Source organism: Chroicocephalus ridibundus, chromosome 2 (genome assembly GCF_963924245.1).
Source record: "Chroicocephalus ridibundus chromosome 2, bChrRid1.1, whole genome shotgun sequence".
NCBI lineage: Eukaryota > Metazoa > Chordata > Aves > Charadriiformes > Laridae > Chroicocephalus > Chroicocephalus ridibundus.
The window spans coordinates 5945126-5967870 of record NC_086285.1 but is presented as its reverse complement, the minus strand read 5'-3'; the positions used below and the strand labels follow the sequence as shown (position 1 = coordinate 5967870).

General features: G+C 50.1%; 1 protein-coding gene across 2 annotated transcripts in view; it reads left to right on the top strand.

The window, feature by feature from the left end:
* Positions 1-4166: 4166 nt before the first annotated feature.
* The window catches only part of LOC134511018 (mitogen-activated protein kinase kinase kinase 3-like), an 86077-nt gene continuing 67498 nt past the window's right edge, over positions 4167-22745 (top strand). For both annotated transcript variants that reach the window (XM_063324330.1, XM_063324329.1), the window contains exon 1: positions 4167-4302. The gene's annotated coding sequence lies outside the window, so the exon portion shown is untranslated. The remainder of the gene's footprint in view (positions 4303-22745) is intronic.

Sequence of the window (22745 nt, the reverse complement as noted above, 5' to 3'; positions counted from 1 at the left end):
TCTGCCTGTCTTTTAAATACCTCCAGGGATGGCAATTCCACCACTTCCCTGTTCCAATGCTTGATAACCCTTTTGGTGAAGAATTTTTTCCTAATATCCATTCTAAACCTCCCCTGGCACAACTTGAGGCCGTTTCCTCTTGTTCTATCACTTATTATTTGGGAGAAGAGACCGACCCCCCCTTGCTACAACCTCTTTTCAGGTAGTTGTAGAGAGCAAGAAGGTCTCCGCTCAGCCTCCTCTTCTCCAGGCTGAACAAGCCCAGCTCCCTCAGCCGCTCCTCATGAGACTTGTACTCCAGACCCCTCACCAGCTTTGTTGCCCTTCTCTGGACTCGCTCCAGAATCTCAGCATCTTTCCTGTAGTGAGGAGCCCAAAACTGAACACAGTGTTCGAGGTGGGGCCTCACCAGTGCCAGTTCTTCACACTCTGGACCCTCTCCTCTAGAATGAAGCCCGTGCATTTTATCTTCAAGTGCAGGACTCCCCCTTTCCTTTTAAAATACAGTTGCTGCTGCTGCCACCTACCTTTTACGCTGGAGTGGATGCTAGAAATATCCCATACACCGAGCCTGGGTAGGAGCCCAGGATTTCCTCCCCAGCCCGAGGGGGTATAAACCCAAGCTCTAACCCACGAGGTTAATCTGTTGTGTGGGCAGGCGGCGTTATCTGCTGTTTGTGAGAGACAGTTTTCTGCCACAGCAGAGGAAAGGTTTCAAAACCCATCGAGCCGGAGAGGTCACCTGTTGCTCTTGCCTGGTCGTGAGGTCTTTCATACAGCAGATCTTGGCGTCTGCCCCGCAGAGGTTATGGTGATATCAGCCAGGGAATATTTCATGTAACAGGAGAGGAAGAGAAATGTAGCTGGGAAACGTGTGGCCCCTCAGCAACAGGGATCCGAACCTGACTCTCACCCTTCTCAACCGCTCCACACAGTGGTTCTTGTGAAACGGAAGCAGAGGTAGACATGAAGTGCCATCCCCAAATGCCTGTCCCCAGAAAACCTCTGCATACGTTCGTTCAGGCATGTTCTGGGAACAGCACATATTCCTTGGGAATGCTGACATGTGTGGTCTGGTGGGTCCTGACCAGGTTTATCTACCAGGTAGTCTTCAAATCGCCCAGCTTTGCAGCAGTCAGAACACGTGGGAAATGGGGGAATATTTAAGCAAAATAAATGTGCCTTCTGCACGGGTAATATCATTAAGAGGGACATAGGACAGCTCTAGCCCTCTTTTTCCACCTGCTTTTCCACAGCAAAGAGCAGACCCATGATTAAACTTGGGTGAGGAGGAGCTGCAGCCGACGCAGGTCTGCCAAGCCCAGGCGCTGCCACGCAGAGGTTTCGGCATCACAGGCTTGTGCCTACGTGCTGAAATCCCACCCAAGCCCATTACCAGCTCCAGCCTTCAGCTGTGAAGCAGCACACCTTTTCTGAGTGAGTAATTGGCTTCTTTTCTTTACACTGAGATGGCATCATTCCTTTACAGTTTCCAAACTAAGTATAGGAATGATTTCACCCACCGTCGATAGGCATCTCCCATCTCGATGGGAGAGAAAGCCTGACAGACGTCTCACAGCACACAACAGCTTTATGCTGCCGTTTAGGACAGGAAGCAAGAAAGGATATTATATCAAACAGAAGGCATGGGAGAATTTCAGGTTAGACAGAGCATATTTAGTCACAGAAGAATTGGGTCGGTGCTCTGGGACCTGCATTCACATCCTGCAGGAACCCTGACATAGCCCAAAATAGTAGCAGTTAGGTAAAAGCCAAATATCTTCCCCTTTTTCTCCCCACAGCAAATACTAATGCTTACGTCATTAAAGGAGAAGCATAAATAGAACAGCCTGGGGCTGCGATTTGCAAAGTTCTTGGTCTGTGGATGAACAATCAGCTTTTCTTATTGCTTGCTATTACCCACTTGTGCCATCAAACTTTTCACTGAAGATATTATCAGGATGATGTAGACCTTCCCATCCACCCCAACATATATACTAGTCAACTAAGAGGAATTAGAGCACACATCTATAGGTTTTATGTGTGGCATAGTTTTCATCTCGCCAGCTGGCACATATGCTGGCGTGGGACAGCATGCACCAAAGAATGTTTCCTAACGGCAGTTTGGACACTGTTTTGGAAACGAAGGGAGAGTTTGGCTGTATGCGTACAAGGTATGCTGTGCCTGTTGTCCTCAGGGACAGAGAATAGCCTCACGTCTATTTTATTTCCTCGCATTTCCACTACAACCACTGTCTGCACTGTTTTTTACCAGTTTTACCACTGGTTTTACCAATGCTCTCCACTGTGTGCTCTCTACCAGGTTTCCTCCAGAAACGGGGCGAAGGCCCTCAGTCGGAATTTGCAGGAGAACACATGAAACGACACGCGGAGCCACACACCTCCATCCGTTCTTTTGCCAGGCTTGGTAAATGTTTTCAAGGGCAGCTTGAGGAGGCAGAATACGGGGACAGATCCTTTGCACGCCCATCGGCAGGGAGCTGTTGACATCGACGGAAACAGGCTTTGCACACATGACGATCCTTATATTGTTCAGGAAAACCCTGAACTGAAATCCCCATCGTGGGATTCCTGGGGCATCAAACACATTCCGAAAAGAGAAGCTGCTTGAAAGGAGTTTTCAGCAGTTAATTGTTGCTTGCCTAACCCATTCCCATGAAAACCAGGCGGTTTTAAAGGAGCTGCTTGTCGCTTCGTGCCTTATAATAGTCGAACCTGAAGTCCTGGGGTCCTGTGCCTGGTTCCCAAGGTAAACACATGTGATTTATTTCAGAAAGGCATCTGCAGCGCAAGAATTCATTACACACATCCCCGATGGGCAGGAGCCCAAAACGTTTCAAATGTGCCAAGTTACCAGAATGTTATTAAAAGCTGTAAGAGTTAGAGGGAAGGTGCAGAGAAAAGCAACCTCCTTCCCAAAGCCAGGTGGCTTAGGATAGACTTACGCCGCTTCCCAAATGGATGAGGCAAGCTGGAGTCAGAGGTTCCTTCCAGCAACAGCTCGGTCCCCCTGGATATCTCTCCGTAAGCTGCACAAATATTCTGGGGAGGGGGAGAGAAAAGAGTGAAACCTATTCAATTACATCAAGATCACGAGTGGCCCTAGTAAAATCATTTATGGAGTGAGGGAACCCAGAGTGGTTTGGGCTGGAGCCATCTGCTGTTATTTGGTATATACAGAATTGGTTTCTATGGATTTTATTAATAGGTCACGCGATTGTATACGGGGATGTGAGAGCTGAATCTCTCAGGAGGGGTCCCTGGTTGGGGTTTCTGTTGCCTTTATAGGAGGCAATGGCTCGACCTTTCTTGCAGCAGCCCGTTCTTAAAAACTTGAGGGGAATGGGTCTGGGTTTAAGATTCTGCCCAGTTTTTTCTCTCCTCCCCCCAAAATCTCAAACTGACTTTGCTCCTGTTCCTCTCCACAATATATTTGCTAAATAAGGAAAGGGGGAAATCATCAGAAAAATATTCTTTTCTGTTGTCTGCATGAATTTTCTCTCTTTCCTGCCAGTCTGAGCGATAACTGGTTCAAAACTCAGCTCCCGCTTCTTTCAGGCCCCAGACCCGCGCTGGTCCTTTGCTCGGGGGGGTGAATTTTGCCTTTCCGCCCTCCATGGGGGTGGGGACGGCCAAGTCCGAAAGGACCGGGACACGCCACGGGATGCTCGGGCCAGGCGGGTGTAAACCGGAGTGGCCCCGGGGAGTTGCCCGACGAGCCCTGAGCTGTTCTGGAGGGCAACGGGGCAGAGCCCGGGGACAGCCCAGCACCTCCCCCCCACCCTTTAGCTCGTTTTTCCTTCAATTCCCGCCCCCCCCAAAAAAAAAAAAAAAGAAAGCGGCAAAACCACGTTAGCGGAGAGCGATCCCTTCACCCCGCCTTCACCTGGAGGGGACGGGCTGTGGGTCCCGTGTCCCCCGTACCCCACACACCCCCGAGCTCGGCGCTGCCCCGCGGGACGGGCCGGGCTTCGGCCCCCCCGCTGCAGGGCGCCCCCTAGCGGCGCGGCGGTGGGACCGCTCGCTCGGTGGCGGCGGCGGCGGCGGCGGCGGCGGCGGGACCGGACCGTTCCGCCCCCCCCCCCCCCCGCTCCCCGTCCCCGCCGCCCCATTGGCCGCGGCCCCCGCGCGTCACCGCTTCCTCCCGCTTTTGTGCGCCGCCCCGCGCCCCGCCGCCGCCGCCGCCGGGACCAGCGCAGCCGAGCGGAGCCGGGTGTAGGGATCGCGGTGCTCCGAGTCGCCGGTCATGGCTCTCCGCCGGTAGCCGCGAACGCCGGACCGGTAAGTCCGCCTCCCTGCGAGGGGTTGTTTCGCTCTTTTATTTATTTATTTTTTTTTTAAATTGTCTTTTTCGCCGCGGTGACCGAGGGTTTTGCAGCTTCGGTGGCTTTCCATCCCTCCCCTTTTTCTAGTCTTTCCAAGTGGGAGCTTGTCCCGCCGGGCGAGTGGCTCGGTTTGGGGAGCCGCGGGGGGGTGAGCAGGGGGTTGGAGCGGATCCCCAGGAGGGGGCGGTGGGTGCGGGACAGGGGGAGGACCTGCCGCCCCTTTTGGGGGTTTACCCTCCCCGGCGCAGCCCTCGTCTGGTGGGAGAGCACTCGGGTAACTCTTTTTTCCCGGGTTTTTGCCTGGGAAGTCAGCCGGGAAGCCTGTCCCACCGCAGCTGCTGGACAGCAAGCGCCGGGATTAGACCCCAATACAGAGGGTCCCATTATGGGGATGCATTAAACTACTGAGCCAGTGGGTATGTTGCTGGCTACCGTGGCTTGGGTCCCGCTTTGGTGGGAAGCGTCGTGTCCGTGCCAAGGAGCTGTGGGAATGCCTGGCCAGCCCTCACCCCTGAGCAAAGTCCTCCCTGCGCAGAGTCTGTCCTGAGCGGTGAGGATGGGGTGAGCGGTGAGGAGGAAGGCTCTGTGGCAGGCATGGACCCCCGTGGGTGAGAGATGCTGGTACCTGCGTGGCATGAGTGATGGTGGCGGCTGGTGGAGCTGGATTTCTACCTGGATGGAGCGAGTGGCTGTCATGGGGAGCTGTGCCACGCGTTGGGCTGATGCTCCGGGAGGATTTGCTCTCTGTCCCTCTGCGGCCGGGTGGGGAGCGGAGCGGAGGTGGGAGCCCTGTGCCAGCATGAGTGGGTGTGCGCCGGCAAGGCTCGCCAGGTCCTGCACGGCAGCCAAACGCATCTCTTGCTGTCCCTGACACAGCTTGGAGAGTGGTTTCCCCCTCGGGCTGCTGCTTTTATCCTCCTCTTCAATTCCTGTCTCGTAATCCAGTGGGTTTTGGAAGTAGACCTGCTCCTGGTTTGGTCCACATGCATTGCCGGTGGCACGGACTGAAAATCTGGGTCTCGCTGGGGATTTGTGTGGAATTTGAGTGATCCCAGGGATTTCCAGGGTCAAGCTGTTTTGTTTTTTTCGGTGAGCGGTTTGGGGGAATGTCCTTCTGTGGTGCCTTGTAAACTTATTTCTAGTCTGGCATGTGCAGTTTGATATAGCTCCGTGCAGGTCTTGGAGGCTGTTCTTCAGGCATGTGGGAGATGGGCTGTGTTTGGAGGCTTGCCCATGACTACCTGTGTCTTGTGATATTTGTGTCAGATGGCCCAGTTTCCAGAACCCCTAATTTAACATTAGTTATAACTGGGGATTCAAGATTTCCCGGAGCCCCTGCAGATCTGGGGGATACCTCTGCAGCTGGGCACAGCCTTTGCCCTAGGAAGGTTCTGCAGCTTGTAAGAGCTCCTCTCTTGGAGGCAGGATGAGAAGTTGGATGGGCTGCCAGCCTGGTGGAATGTGGATTTAAAGGCTCTTTTATACCTTCCTTCTCTAAATGGGTTTTGGTACTGTAATTTTTTCCATGGGTCTTAAATCTCCATCAGAAACCCTGATGGGTTTCTGAGCGCTGCTCTGTCAATGTGTGCTGATAGGTGATGCACTTCTTTTTTGTGGAGGCTGTTAGAGCCTCTGAGGGAAGTGTGCTCATGCAGAGAGATGTAGTCTGGATTTTTATCAGGGACGGAGAGACTGCATCGCGAAGAGCTGGCAATTACAGCAGCCAGAGGAGTGTAGTCCTCTCCCCATCCCTTCTGAAACATTGCTATTGCTTGATGATGCTTTGTGGTGTTAGCATGCAGCTTGGACTTGCTGTATTTTCTGAATTTTCCCCTCGGGAAGATGCCGGTGAGGATCACGCAGTGTTCCTGGCTCCTTGGCAGAGCGGTGGGATGGAGTGTGCTGCCGTGGCATGGAAGGTGATGTGCTTCTAGCCCTGCTTTCCCCAGCCGGACGTGGGAACCAGTGCGAAAGCTGGCAGGATCTTCTGTTCTGGTTGATTTGGCCCTGCCATCGGAGACCTGCTGGTGAAGGCTAGAGGGAAGTGAGTCAGGTCTTGCTGTTAGAAGGGATATCTTTTATTAGACTGCTTGGTGAACGCAGGCCTGTCTACACGCAGAAGCAGCAAACCTCAGTTCTGAGAATTAGGAGGAAGCAGTTGCTCTGTGCTTACCTTGGCTCTCCTAATCGAGGAGATAATCTGAAAGAAAAGGAAAAAAAAATAAAAAGAGATATTCAACTGCAGTTCAGCCTGTACAGTTCATTTGGTCTAAGGAAACATGTTTTCTCTCTCTACAAATCTCTGGACTTTTTTAGATCCTGAGATCCAGCACCGGAGAGGGACACGCATCCCACGTGCCAGCCTTTCTTGGGAGGTGGCTGATGCCTTTGCACCCCAGCTCCCACGACAGGCAGCTGTGGGGACAGGGCTGGTGCTGGCTGGTGCCTGACAGCAGCAGGAGGCTGCTGGGCTCAGTCACTTCCACTCCCTTCTCTGCACGTAGTACAGGCCAAGCGCAGTCTGCACAGAAATGTGCAGAATGTCAGCTGTGCACCAGGGAGACGGAAAGTGCATTGCGGAGCCATAAGAAGGAGAATATGGAATTCAACTTCTTTCTCTTATTTCCTCAGACACTATTCAGAAAAGCTATAAACGACCCACTGATCCTGAACCTGGTGGGTTCACCCTCAATCCCCAGACTTTATTTATTTTCCTATTTAAGCTCCACGAGGGGAATGGGTGACCAGGCATCTTTGGTGAGTGTCTCTGGGGAGCAGTTCCCTAGCCCTGCATGCGGCTGTGCACGCTGGGTCAGGACCCTGTTTCTTCATGGTGCCTTTTCTGCCATTGCTAAGTGCGATGTGAGATGCAGAGATAGCGAATGTCGTCTCGGTTGTGCCTGGAACACGCTGTCTCTGCGGGCTTGCCCCATACCCTGCGCAGTGTGAGCCTTCCTCTGATGTGGTGAACATCGTGGTAAGCATCAGATGGACAAGACAAGTGCTTTCTGTCTGTGAAGGCGCAAGTGAGCACACGTGAGCATGTATATGTGGACACTTTTGTTTGTTTTCTGTCTGTCTCTGCAATTCTGATCTGGTCTGGCCAAGTAATCTTCCCATTAGTCACTGAAATGCCACCAGTGTCCAACTGAATCAGCCTGTCCTAGCTCATCTGTAATGATGCAAGACAGAAAAAGCAAAGATCTCCCTTAAACCAGATGTTCTTCAAAGCCACCGGGAAGCTATTCCCTGCAGGATACTGATTACATGGGAAGGGAGAGCAAGAGAAGAACGCTGTAGAGGGGCTAGCGGAGAGTTTTGGGGCAGAGAGTTTTTGCAGAGCGGAGAGTTGTAGGATGGGGGTACACGGCTCCCTGTTTTGTTTCAGCCCTGGGGCTGTTACTCTGGGAGCCTTCCCTGGAGGCACTGGGCTTGGGGCCAAGCTGAGCCGGGGATGGTGGACGATGCAGCATCAGTATGGCCCACAGTGGGCACCTGTGGAGGAGTTTGGCCCAAAGTGGCTTGCCCAGTGCCGCAGAGGTTGTGGTGGAAGGGTTCAGCGAGCTGGGGGTGTGTGGATTCATGGTTGAGCCCTGTGGCTGCTCACAGCTCTTCCCCTTGCTTCCCTCTTTCTATCACCTGGGGTGGGGACATGCTATTACATGTCATTGCTGTGTATGGTCTCGGGTACCAGCTGCTGTTCCCAGAGTGCTTGGGACATCTGTGAAGGCTACCCAGAGGGTCTGACCTGGACCTTCTGAGACTTAGAAGTCAAGGGTGAAAGTTATACCTGTGCACCATAAAAGAGGGAGGGGGATTCAGCTGCCAAATGCATTCCTCAAATACTTTTTCCTGCGCTGCAAGATCCTAATATAAATGTTAGTGGAGACCAAGGGACTCTAATGAGAATCTGTAGTAGGCTGGAGCCTGTCCTGCTCTCCTGAGTTAAAACCCAGGTTGGCCACCATTTTATGCAGAACTAGTTGTCACTTCCGTGGAAGCTCCCCTAGTTTACACCCTCCACTGTGCAAGATGATCTGGGGCAGCCCAGGAAGGACAAGCCACAACAGCAATGAAACCCAGGGTGGAGCTGAGCCAGGGTTTGGCTCAGCACCATAGAAGCTGCACGGGACAAAGTCCGGTTGGCAACGCGTTCTGCGTGCCATGCCCGGCAGCATGGTCCAGATCCTGTAAGGAGCTGGCCAAGCTGCTGCGTGGGCTGCTGTGTAATCAGCATGTGTGTGGGCCAGGTTCCTTGGAGGTGGTGGGAGGACGGGTTGAGTCTTCAGGTAGTGATTAAACACCAAATCGCTTGGAAAAATAGCCCTAGGTGGGTGGATTAGAGGTGCTCTGCAAAGCTACTAAGGCCAGGAACTTATGTGCCAAATAACAAAAACTCATCTGATTGATAACTAGATGTTTCAGAGGAAAAAAGATTCCATACAATTGTTTTGGGAAAATAATTTATGGGATAAGTCTTTGAAGGAGGCAAGAAAGTCTTAAATCCAACACCGCTGAAGGGTGTTTGTGGCCTCTGCAATACTTTGAGTGCTCCTGCACTACTAGGACTGTCCTGGAGCGACTGCATCTGTCTTGTCCATGTGAAGGTGTTCCTTGCACGGTGGCTTCCAAGTGCCCACAAATCCCCAAGGGACTATTGAAAATCATGTGCAAAAATGAACCTTGTGTCGTGCTGTGAGTTCTGTTGCTGCTGCTCTTGGTGCAGAGGTTTGGAGAAACCTGTTGAGATCTGTCCTTGTATGTGGAAGTCCATCATGATGAGGACAGTGGATTCTTTGGATTGCTTGGTGCAGTTGCTCTACAACCTCTTTGGGTTTTTATGGTTCAGCAGAGATCAGATCATTGTAGTCTAGTTGTAAACTGGAAATAGTGCAGCACCCTCAATGATAAGAGCCTAAAAAATCTAGCAGATATTTAATCTCTTAATTAGTGGGCTGTTTGCACCTTCTGCTCTGCAAGGTGGCATCAGTGATGCCCTATCCCGAGGCACGAGGACCCTGCAGAAGGGTGGTGGACACAGGGTGGCGAGCATGTGTTTCAAATGACGGGGAAATCTTGCCTCTGATCTAGGTTAAAGGGTTGGGGGAACCCAAGGCCTGTGATAAGGAAGGCTTGGTCGGGGAAAATGGCTTGGGGAGAAAGTGAGGTCTGTTGCAGCTGGTGGTGCAGGTGAACTGAAGGAAAAGGCGTGTGTGCATGCAGGAAAAACCCTCTTTTAAATACCCTCTTCCTTTCAGCCTCTCGCCTCTTCCACTCTGTCCCTACCTGGGGAGTGCCCTGGGGGGGGACTGTCCCTTTTTTGCATGCTGGGTCAGTGCAGTGTGATCACAAAGGGCGTCTGATAGTGCTATCTATAGCTGGGTGATGCTGATGGGTTGATAACTCAGCTTGGTATCTGCAGCAGAAATAACGCGGTTGCTGTGGCTGGAAGGAGGTGTGTGGGCTGGGATGGTGGGGCAGAGCGGTCTGGGAGTGTGTAAGCGATGAATAACCAGTACTTGGAAATCAGAGAAGAGAGATTTGGTTTTGCTTCTGTTGAGGTTGGTCAAGGCATTGTTGTAGTGCGGACCAGGGCTTGTTTTGCTGAACTGATGAAGCATCCTTCAGTAGGCACCAGGCTGGGCCAAGCTCCTGGAAAGCTTTCCTTGCTGAAGCAAGGCACTCACGCTGCAGCCTCGATGCCTTCTGTTTGCCTTTCAGCACAAAAATACACCACCAATCCCTCTGCTGCAATCCTTCCGCTGGCTTCCCACTTGGAGAGTGGCTTTTGGGAAACCTGAGCACCTGGTTAATAAACCAGTGGAATGTCTTTGCTGCTCCTTGGTCTTAATCCTTCAGTGCTGGTGCTAACAGACTAGCAAGAGTCATTAGAGAAATATGCAAGATATTTCAGTTATTTCTCTTTGGATGGTGCTGGTGGCAAGTAAAAGAGATAAACAGAGACTGTATTGAGCTGTGCTTGGCTTATTGCATCATTGGCTTTATTGAAAGGTTCAAGGTCCGGCTCTGGATGTTGTTACTGCCTGGGATAAACCCAGCAGCAGGGTGCATTCGAGCTGCTCCGGAGGGAAAGGTAGGGAAAGGTGCTCTCGCTGTGTGTTCCTTCTGAATGGTGGTGGCAGGGGGGTTGATTGCAGTGCATGTGAAGAATCGTGATGGGGCAAGTCCTGTCATGCTTCTTTCTTGGGTTTTTGCTGGAAGACTCTGCCCTTGGCTCCTGTTAACTCCCAGGAGCTGCTCCTCTGATGGTGGCAGCCAGGGGAAGCCCTGCTGACGTCTCCTGTTGCAGCCTTCTGGGTGTTGAGGCTGGGAGGGGACCATCAGGGCTGCCTGGATGTGGGACCACACAGCCTGGTGCCTTCTCCCGCTCCCCATCCTCAGCTTACCCTGGCTTTGCTGCCTGGGAGGATCTGCTTCACCGGTGGCCTGGGTTGGTGCCTGTTTGCTCCCCCGCTTGTGATACAGTCACTTTTGGCTGTGCTGCCCACGGAATATGAAGTGCTTCTGGATGCTGACTTAAGTCGTGAGTGGCTCTGATGAAAGGGCAGCTGTGTTAATTTCTGCATACCCTGATGATGGTCTCTGAAGACTGCCTTGGCTCTACCTCGCTTAGCTGAAATGACCTTTTGAGTGTGAAGGATTTGAGGAACCATGGCTGCTGTTGCCTATTTTTGTTTGGGGTGGGGATGCTTGCCGAGGCTGTCTGTGATGCTTTCGCCAAGGTGCTGTGATGTTAGAGATGTGCATGATGTGTGTCACTGTGTTACCTGCCTAATTACTCAAGAAAAAACAGAAAATGTTTAATCATCACAATATTTCAGTAACTTCTGCAGCATTACCAGTCTGACTAACATCTGATGGATACTTGGCCAGCTTTGGGATGGGCTATAAGGGATGAGGATGTGTGTTCTGTATAGGAGGGGAGGCCAAACAATCGCCTTTTGGACCCAGCACAAAAGGTGCTGGAGACTGTAACTGGCTTCATCTATGGAGGGAAAGCCGGGGACAGGCTAGTTCCAGTCCTGGTCTATGTCCAGGAAATCCTCTGCAGGAGAACTTCCCTTTCAGGAAGCTGGTTGGGCTGTTGCAGGGAGGTGGTGTGGCACACTGCGCATTCATCCTGGACCACCAGAGTGTCCCAAAGCTGTTGGGGACTTGGATGAGATGGAGCAAGACTTCCAGTACCCACTATCATTACTGTCCAGTATAATTACACAGAAAACCATTTTGCCTTTTGTAGCGTGCTTTGCCAGAGAGGTGCAGTTTGGTGTCTTGCCTCTGCAGGAGCTTCTCGGACAGTGGTGGCTGTGTGTTTGCTGTGGGAGTCACCAAGAGGTGATGAAGGTGGGAGGTGTTTGTGGAAGACCATGGGATGTGTTGGAAAGGGTCTCCCCTTGCTGCAGGGGGAACCTCCCACTTCCCTGACCTGTCTTGGGCTGGATTTCCAAAACCTCAGCCCTGCAGTGTGACAGATGGGTGCCTTGCACAGGTGTGGTTGAAGGGCTCTAGGCTGCATCACAGAATACCAACACCACCATCTTCATGGCCATGTTCAGGAGTGTCACTGAGGGCTTTGAGTGGTGCCTGCAGTAGCCTCCCTCATCCAGAGAAGGTGGTAGGGAAATTATATGTATATGTATTTTGAAAGACTGCTTTTCCCATTGCAGTGCTTGGATAAATTGCATGTGTGCTCATTGCGTGAGTCTTGAGGTGGCAGTAGACACAGTGGTGTTCTGCTTAACCACAGAACCTGCTGGTTATTAGCTTGTAGTCCTGCAGAAATGAGAAGAGCAAGCAATTTGGTCAGGGACTGATGAAAGCTTAAGCGCGTCTTTCCCACACCTGTGTGTGTATGTGTCCTGTGGGTCTGTGCTGTGCAGCCACCGCAGACCCCTGGTTGGAAGGGGTCTGATGGATGAAGCATCCTGCAATTCTTACTACAAGCCTGCTTGCCCCAGCATTGGCTTTTGGGCTGGCAGGCAGCAGGTTTCCTCTCTGCCCCGGCTCATGGCAAGAGTGTGGGTTAAGGGACTTGCCACCTCCTCACTAATCCCTGCCTTTGGCTGTCGCTTCCCCCTCCCTTTGCTGGCGCCTCTGCCAGCTTGTAGAGCACAGGCTGGGAGGTGGGGTGCTGAGAAACACCCCTGCCACGCAGGGATCAGGACCATGGGGGATCCCGGCTGCTGAATGCTGTGCTAAATGCTTTTACAGGACAAGCTTTGTGGTGTGTCTTATAAAACCTCCAGAGAGGTAAATTTGCCGCGAGGCTCTATTTTTGGGGCTGTCTCTGACGTAATCTGTCAAGAAATGGTCTGCTCTTTGACTTACTGCTGAAAGTCTGGTTGTGGATGGATGACCAGTTGCTTACCTAGCATTACCAAAGCAACGAGTTGTTGCTTTCCATGACTCATGAAAAAGCACTGTAGGCTCTCTTAAGAATGGCTGAGATCATTTTTTGGCTGGCTTTGGGCATCTGGTTTCCTTAGCAAATAGCAGTGGGGGTGGAGGGAGGGGGATTTCCAAACTCGTTTCTTTGTGTGTGTGATCTGGGTTTTTGAGTTCGCATAATAAAATACTTAACTTGAAAAAAAGGGAGGAAAAAAAGACCTGTAACTTCCACATCTGTTTAGTTTTTGTAGTGTGTCTCATTTAGTCATGTTTTGCCATAAAAAGAGGAAAGGTACTAATAACACTAGAGCTGCATGCTGTATTTTTCCTCTTAAATAAGCAAGCATAGAAACATTATGGGTGGTATTTTTCTTTTAAAGCAAATCCTTCTGGGAAAGAGAAGGAGGTGCAGAGAAAATTCTGCAAGCAAAATCATAATTGCATCCTTTTTTTTTTTGTTGTTGATAATGTTTGCTCAAATAGAGGACTGATTCTATAGTGATCCAGCAAGGCAGAGTATTAGCAAGATTGATTTTTATACATTTCTTTTTAAAGAAATATTTATTTGTAGACCCTTGATTCACTTTCGTTTTCTCTGCACAGTCTAAAGGGAGCAGCACTCAGATCCCTGAGAACGAAGTGCAGCAAGATTAGCGTTAACCGGAGGAGAATCAGAGCGGCCATAGCTGTGTGATAGCTTCAGATAGCAGAAGGGTCCCCTTGTGTTTCGCCACCTCTGTGACCAGATCGCAGCAGCCTCTGCAGCATCTTTTGCAAGTCTGGCCACCCTTTGCGGACACTGGAGAGTGGGCAGAGAGAAGGGAGGGCAAATCCTCAGTAGGCAGGAGGTACAGAAGGTTTGAATAGGGAGATCAAGCACTGGCTGGATGGGCGGTCCCAAAGAGTGGTGGTCAATGGAGTTAAATCCAGCTGGTGGCCGGTCACAAGTGGTGTCCCTCAGGGCTCAATGTTGGGACCATTTCTGTTTAACATCTTTGATGACCTTGATAAGGCCATAGAGTGTATCATCAGCAAGTTTGCAGATGACACGAAGCTAAGCAGGAGTGTTGATCTACATGAGGATAGGGAGGCTCTACAGAGAGACTGGGATAGATTGGACCGATGGGCCAATGCTAACGGTATGAGCTTCAACAAGGCCAAGTGCCAGGTCCTGCACTTGGGCCACAACAACCCCGTGTATCGCTACAGGCTTGGGGCAGTGTGGCTGGAGAGCTGCCTGGCAGAAAAGGACCTGGGGGTTCTGATTGACAAGCGGCTCAACATGAGCCAGCAGTGTGCCCAGGTGGCCAAGAGGGCCAATGGCATCCTGGCTTGTATTAGAAATAGTGTGACCAGCAGAAGGAGGGAGGTGATTGTCCCCCTGTACTCAGCACTGGTGAGGCCACACCTTGAGTATTGTGTCCAGTTTTGGGCACCTCAATACGAGAGAGATCTCGAGGTGCTGGAGCGAGTGCAGAGGAGGGCAACGAAGCTGGTGAAGGGCCTGGAGAGTAAATCTGATGAGGAGCGATTGAAGGAGCTGGGACTGTTTAGTTTGAGAGGGGAGACATCATCGCGCTCTACAACTACTTGAAAGGCCATGGTAGAGAGGTTGGTGCTGGTCTCTTCTCACAGGTAATTAGCGATAGAACAAGAGGGAATGGGTTCAAGCTGCAGCAGGGTAGGTTTAGGCTGGACATTAGGAAAAAATCCTTCACTGAAAGAGTGGTCAGACACTGGAATAGGCTGCCCAGGGAGGTGGTGGAGTCACCATCCCTGGATGTGTTTAAGGCTCATTTAGATGTGGTGTTGGGGGATGTGGTGTAGGGGAGAACTTTGTAGAGTGGAGCTGATGGTTGGACTCGATCCCAAGGGTCTTTTCCAACCTAAATGATTCTATGATAGGCGGAGAGGTGGGTTTAATGTGCCTGTGCTTTGCAGGTGGTGTAAAGAGCCAGGGTTAGGCTTGTTAAACACTGTATGCAGCAATGTTAGCTGAGTCCAGGAATTTAATAGACGTGGACCGACCTCTCATGCTGTGCATGCTCTCTGCCAGAGCTTGGCTGTGGTTAAATTCCCCTGCTGGGGCAGGCAGAAGCGTGTCGGGGTGTGCTGCAGCAATGGGTTAGAGCTGCCCGAGGGCTGCAGAGGGGCAGCAGCTCTGTCCTGGGAACAGCAGGAACCCAGGAGCGTAATGGCCCGGCCATGGGCCAGGGGTGAGCGGGAACAATGTGACTGAACAGGTTTGTGCTCACTTCCTTGTAATCTCAAAGCTGAGATAATGCAGAAACTCAGAAACGTTTGCCAAGTGAGAACAGCAAGGCTTCCTCTTTCTGCCCCGGTGCGCGTTCTGCGAGGCAAGAACAGCTGACTTGCTGTCGTCTCTGCCTGCACGGCTGATGCAAAGCAAATCCTTGCTCGAGGAATGGCACGGTTGACCTCAAGTTGGGGTGATGGACGCTACTCCTTGGGGTGGCTCCGGGCTTGCTGCCTGTGCAAGCACCCTGCACCAGAAGCTGCTGTCGCCACCACGATTTCTCAGGTCCTTCCTGTTCTCCTCCTCCTCTGAATTTCTTTGCGGCTTAGCTTTGGGCAGAGTGGGTAAAGACCTCTGGCTGAATCAGAAGCACAGTGTTTACCCCCTTCGTGGGGGCATATAATGTATTCATGGATATAATGTATTCAATGCATAGCATAGTATGCCCCAGATCGAAGGCTTCTAGATCTTAATAGTTTTCTTCCATGCAAAAAAGGGAATAAATGTGACCTGCAGTCGTCTTTTTGTCATGCTTGTGGATATTTGAATGTGGGGCTGAAGTTTATTACTCTTAAGTAATGGCTAACTGCAGTCCACGTGCCTGTAGTGCCATGGTGGCTAGCACAGGGAGCTGAAGCACTGCTCCAGGGCTCAGCAGCAGCATGGGATGAGCTCCGTAAGAGCCAACAAAGGCTTTTTCAGAAGCCCAAGTCCTTATTTACAGATTTAGTTCTTACCACAAGGTATTTCTGCTGGGCGAGACTCGCCAGTGGCTGTAAATCCATTAGTTTTGGTGAGCAGAGGATGCCAGCAGATGAGCTGGCATAGCCGACTTCCAGGGCTTTACTCTGCTTGATGATGGATAAAAGAAGTGGGAGCAAAATTTGACAGGCTATTCTGCTGTATTTATTTAATATTTTTTTTAAACTGCTGTGCTTTCATGATGCATTGGGGGACAATATGCTCTTTTGACTAGGGACCAGCATCAGGGTACCTCAAAGGGGCTACCTAGTTTCTAAGCAGTTGTTGCTATGAAAGTTGTATTTTCTCATCTGTAACTTAGAGGGGGATGTTGGAACACCCCCACCCCCGAATTAAGTCATTTCCTGCCCAGTCTAAGGTTTCCAGTGTATAACATTGGAAGAAAAGAATTCTCAATCGTGTTCTTGCCTCCAAAAAATGAACAATAAAGTTTAAAATAATGATTTTTTTAAATATTTTTTTTTGTTTGAGCACTTCAAAATTCATGACGTAGACTTCTTTCTTCAACTTTTGACACCTACAAGTACTTCTTTTTAATGGGAAAAAAAAGGAAGTGTGGATTCTGATGTAATCATGTGACTCCAGGAACTGGGTACTCACGGCAAACACTGAATCTTATGAGAATTGGCAATGCTCAGGGTCATCCCGTGGTCCAGCAGCTGAGCTAGAAGCAAGACCTTCTACCCCTGACTCCATTTCCAGTGTTGTTTCCTCATCCTTTGGTGTCTGTTTTGTTGCAAGAGGCCCAGATTGTGTGGCTTTTGGGTTTTTTTATGGTGTATGGTTTTTTTTTAAATTTATATGGTAAAAGGCTTTTTCCTTACATGGTGAAATCTGCAGATCTGTGATCCTGAGGCTCTCAATTGCTCTTTGGATTATGTGAGGATGGCCCCTTGTAGAAACCTTGCAAATTGGTGCATGCCTTGCTTGAACATGCTTTGGAGATGCTGGAGTAGTGCAGCTGCTGGACCCTTCTCTGTGTGACTGCACTTCTGCATTTTAAAACTAAGAGAGGGCCTTACCGCTGCTAGCGGCATGAATCGGTGCCGATGCAAACTGCACCGTAAGCTTTCAATACTTAAGGGGGCTTAGAAGAGAGACGGGGACAGACTCTTTAGCAGGGCCTGTAGTGATAGGGCAAGGGGTAATGGTTTTAAACTAAGAGGGATGATTTAGACTAGACTTAAGGAAGAAATTTTTTGCAATGAAGGTGGTGAAACGCTGGCCCAGGTTGCCCAGAGAGGTGAGAGATGCTCCAGCCCTGGAAACATTCAAGGTCAGGTTGGACGGGGCTCTGAGCAACCAGATCTAGTTGAAGATGTCCCTGCTCATGGCAGGGGGGTTGGACTAGGTGACTTAAAAGTCCCTTCCAACCCAAGCTGTACTATCGTATCCTATTCTGTACTATCTAAGCTGCATTGGATTCTCTTCCCCACAAACCCTTTGGTTCCTTGCAGTGGTTGAAGTTTTTTTTGAGCTGTTTTCTGACAGTCTCTCACAGGAGGCTTGACCTGGCTGGCTGATGGAGGGGTGCTTGCTGTCTGTTCTTTTGCCAACCTGCTTTCTGCAAGAGTGAATGGAGTGCCTCTCCACGTTGGACAGGATCAGGCTTTGAGTGCTCAGAGAAACACAAGGGCTCTGATAATACAGAAACGGGGTTCCTCCACTGCTTGTGGCTGCTGGGACAGGAATTAGGGGACTCGCTTGGGTGCCTCGGAGCTTACTGAAGCATAAAGCCAGGCAAACGCAAGTCCTCCTTTGCTTGACTCTCCTTGGGTAAGTCCTGTTAGCATGAGTGAAATAACAGGCAGAAAACGCAATGTCTTCAGAGGGCAATGCTCTCCCAACATAAGCAGGCAAGCAAAGCCAGCATGTTTCTTTACAACGTGGGAGATATTTATCCTGTGACTAAGCATAAAAGCTAAGAGATGGAAAAGGTCCTATTAGATCATCTCGTCCACCTCCCTGCTGGCGTGCAGTTTTTCTCCCTGGTGTATATTTATTAATAGGCTGCTGGGCAGACAGGAGTAGTTTACTTGGGGTACTATGGAAGAGCGGCAGCCAGCCTCTGCAGGTGAGGGATTCTGCACGCCCGTGACTCGTCTTGCACGTCCACCAGTTGCTTGCAGCAATACGATTACACAGTAAAAGGGCCAAAAAGCTCTAGACTTGACATTCTTTGCATGCTTGGAGCCTTCCCGTTGACTTGCTGGGACTCACTTCGTGCAGGCGTCAGCTCATCTTTTTTTAATGCTCTCGGAATAAGCTAATTTTACTTTATATTTATGGTGGAGTAGGTGGTTTGAAAGCTAATAATAATGGCAGGAGGGGAAATTAGAAGCCTTTTGGTAAGGAGAGGTCAGCCAGCTAGACATCTGCACAGCTGGCCTGGGCTCCTTTGGCCATGATCTATGACAGTGGTGTGTGAAGACTCCCGGAGGAGATATCAGAAAGGTGCAGATGGAAATGCTATTGCTATGACAAACAGATCAGTGCTGGAGTTTCAGGCTTAATCTTGGGGACCATCAGCACTGCTTCGTTTATTACTCCTCAGTAACCATAGCACAGCCTCACAAATGCATGCTTTTTTTAAATTTTTTTTATTTCACACTCCCTGATTTCATCTGCAGCTCAGAGCACTTAGCGATTCCCATCTGGGAGATGCTGAGTGTTGAGTATAAAGGGACAGATTCTGTCCTTAATTAATTCAAGGAAGAACTAGAGCATGTGCTGAGCACAGGTAGGGGACGGGAGCAGAAATTTCATAGGTAGGCATGTGCTGAAATGCCTTCTCATGTTGAGACTGCGTTGGCTTTTGCCCTTAGGATCACTCCGCTGGCTCCAGAGGTGTCTCCTGGTCAACACCAGTGTGAGATCAATATTTAGGATTGGAGACAAGGACCATTCTGTGGTGTAGGTGAGCAACCAAGCCTGCTCTGCTGCCAGTGAGGTGTCTTTGATGGTGGTGGCACTGTGTTGAGCTCCTGGGGCTGTGCTATGGCCCGATGATCTGTTTCCTGACACTACAGTGCATTTTGTGCAGTTTTCTGGAGGTGTTATGGGACATGTCTTGGCTAAGCGATTTCTCTGTTGAATCAGGAGAAGCTATCCCCTAGATCCGTAGAGGGTAGGGGCTGGGTGTTTCATGGTACAGACCGTGTCCCTGGCACCGATGGTCTTTCTCTTGGCATGTTCTGTGGAAGTGACAGTATCGCAGATGACGTTTTCCAGGAAAACTTCCAACGTTTGTAAATGAGCTCTGAGATGGGCTTCGTCTCCCTTCCCTCAACCAGACATCTTCTAGGGAGGAGGGAGTTGGAGCACAGCACAGTGCATGCAGGGAGCAAATCTGCCCTATTATTATTTAATTTAGAGAAAACTTGGTCTAAAGATGTAAAAAGCAATTGCAAATGCTGTCTGGACACTGCCTCTCCTCATCAATTAGCAGCATTAAACGCTCAGCAGGGAGGATTAATTAGAAAACTGAAATCTTTCCATCGTGACAGCCTTCTGGTTTCCATTGAAATGCAGCTGAAGAACTGGAAAGGCTTCTGTATTTTGTTTTGATATGCAGGCATATGTTCTTTCCATCCTGGAAATTAATTCTGTCTGTAACGGGGCCGTGGGAATCAATATTGAGTTGAACTGTATTTCTCCAGAGCTTTCTTCTAAAAGTAGTTGACTGTTTCCCCACTGTGCCGGCTAAGTGACCTGATTTTCGGAGCAGCTGAGCAACTGGTCTTCCAGTTTGGAGGTGTTGTGTGGCTGCCTGGGCAGTTCAGGGTTGGCCCATGTTCACTTGAGGGTGATGGGCTTCTCTCTTCTGAAAGTCTTCAGGTCAGACTTCCTCTGAGATGGCTGAAGAGGCCCACAGCCTTCTGCTGCCGGCGACTTTCCACTGCACCGCACCAGCCTGGATCCTGTAGGAGAGGAAATTACTCATCGTTCTGCCTCCCTTGCAGACTGCTCTCGGCCATGGTGAGCTGTCATGCTCTCAGCCTTACACCCAGCAATGGCCTAAGCTCGATTTAGAGGCAAGATCTGCCCTTGCCTCTTCCTCAGTTTCCTCGTCTTTTCTTCCCCCTCACGGGGCTTGGAGAATGAAGGAGAGCCAGTGCAGCAGCCGTGACCTGCTGCCTTGGAGTAGGGGAGCAGGTCACGGTTACACGATGGCTGTGGGTGGCACAACTTGGGCAACTCAAGGTTGCTTCCACTTCTCTGGAAGAAGCTGCCTCTTGACTGCCGCAGCAAGCGACAGCCTATGTGTGGGCTCTGCAGAGCCACAACCATGTGAAAATTGGATGGTGAAGGGCTGGCAGGAGAGGCAGGGCAGACCTGGGAGGCCCTTGAGCACTTTGAACCTTGGGTAATACATGTGCTCTATGGACCTGTAAGGTGGCGTGAGTCTATGGCCATGTGCTGCCCAGTCTGGTTCCTGCATTATTGATGGCTTATTTTCTGTTGTGTTTAGTCACACATGAAGGCAAGTGGGGGGGTTGAAGAAGGGGGTTGGTCTCTTCTTCCAAGTAACAAGTGATAGAATAAGAGGAAATGACCTCAAGTTGTCACAGAGGAGGTTTAGATTGGATATTACAAAAAATTTCTTCACCAAAAGGGGTTACCAAGCGCTGAAACAGGCTGCCCAGGGAAGTGGTGGAATCATCAACCCCGGAGGTATTTAAAAGACAGGCAGATGTGGTGCTGAGGGACATGGGTTAGTGTTGGTTTTGGCAGTGCTAGATTAATGGTTGGACTCAATGATCTGAAAGGTCCCTTCTAACCTAGACAGTTCTATGATTCTAAGTGTACTTGAGTTCATGTGATACTACAAGAGGACAAGGAGAACAAAACCTCTGTGAAAGCTGACCCACGTGTTTCTGTTTCATAACCCCATCATCACCCCACCAACAGCACGCACAAGCCAGCAGCTTGTGGAGACAGCAGTGTCCTGGGGCTATGTGGAAACCTGATTCTTCTGCTCCAAAACACAGCATGTGTTTTAATCTTTGCTTGCCACCAAGCACTCGCTGAGCTTGGCTTCCTCCCCCGGTCTAGTCTTGATCCAGAACTGCATGGCAGAAGTGGTGTGAGCAAGAAAAAGACCTTGCAAAGTTCTCTGGTGGCTCCTGGGGGCTGATCCTTAGGTCCTGGTCTCCCCATGCACTGCGGAGCTCATGCTCCTTGCCCGCAAGGAAGGAGCAAAATAACCAGGTAGCTGCTGAGAGAGCAGAAAGTGGTCAATTAGTCCTCATCCCTTGGCTTCACAGTCGATTGGAAAGTCATGTTGTGATCAATCAAATCTAGATGGGCTGCAGGGGTGAGGCTGCAGCTCATTAAAGAGGAAGCTGTGCGGTGGGATGGCTGTGAGAGGGACTATTGATCGCAGCCGGTTGAGGGTAAATAGTGGCATACAAAGGCTGGTAGGACAACTGGTAGGGGATACAGGCATTATCCTGTATACTGTCAGCAGGGTGTTGCAACTGAGAGAAAGTGGGTCAGCAAGAAGGTGGGATGAGCGCCAGAGATGGCACAGTGGCTTAAAAGCCCTGATATGGCCACAGGGCCTTGCTGCTCACCTAGGGAACGGGGTGGACCTCTGTCCTTCCCAGTCCAAAGCTTGGTCACTTAGTGTTAAACCTCCCCCTTAGAGCATGTTGGGCCAGTCATAAAGTCTGTAATGGTTTTGATACTCTTAGGTCAAAGCTACAGAGACGGGGTTGGTTCCTGCCTGCCGTTATCTTCGGGGATAACTGGGTGTCCCGGTGCAGATGCCGGCTCTCAGGCATCTCATTGCATGACGTTGGCTTTGCAGCTCTTTGGTGTAAAGCTTCATTGACAGAGACTCTTCATTTCTGATGCCAGATAGCAGATTGGTGCTGTACAGACACTTTTCTCTCAATTGCTTTTGTCAGGAAAGATTTTGCTTGGAGACAAATGCTTTTCTGAGGGCATGTTTCATCTGAAGGTTTTAGTTTTTGGTCCTTCTTATTATTTTTTCCCAGGGACGTAGAAGAGAGAGGCCTGAAGCCTCACTTTTCCAGATAAGCCTTTTTTTGGGTTTGTTTTAATTTCCCTCGCACAAAGTTTTCAGTCACTTGAGGAGAAAACCAAAAATAAGGCCATGAAAACCTGCAGGAGGAAGAAGTTAAACACTTCTGTGTTGGCTTTTATCTTCTACATAGAGATACACCTTCCCCTTTGCTGTGTTTGCTTAGTGGGGTCTGCTCATTGAAATCGGAGGGTTTCTGTTGGTGTAACTTGCATCAGGGTTTCTCTCTGCTTTATAAGGCCACAGATAACTGTCAGAGGACAGGATTTTGCCCCGTAAAAGGGGAAATGATGCAGAACAGTGCTCTCCTCTAGCTGCAGACCTTCATCCTCAGCAAGCGGGGCTGTGCGTTTAAATAATCCTGGCTTGGCTGGCATCCAGGGAGATGAACGTACTGGGTTGCAGGAGGTGAGATTTGTGTTTAGGCAGAGTGTGTGGTGGGACTGAGGTGGGCTTTGGGGTATAATCAGGGTGTCTGCAAATGGGTTCGGCTCTACCAGTTGCCGGAGGTGGCAGTTCCTCTGTACCAAGTGCGAGTTCAGCAGAGACACACTTCTGTGCTGCGCAGACCCTGATGCAAGTGAAAAAACAAACAGGTGGGGACCACGTGTGTTCTCTGGAAACTTGCTTTGCTTGACTTTGTTAAAAATATAAAAGAATGCACGAACGCTGACCTGATAGGGCTGTGTTGTCTGATTATTTTTTTTTGCTGATAAGGGAGCCCTTTCTAATATTTTTGATTTGCTTCCTTTTATGGGTTTCCAGAAGTTTGAGATCTGTATGCAAAATCAAAGCTATTCTATATACCAGTATAAATTAATGATTATTTCACTTAATTTGGTAAAAGGATTATTACTGTACAGCAAGAAAAGAAGCTAACTGAAAAAAATAACTTACTGGAGCATGCTGTCTGCTACATCTC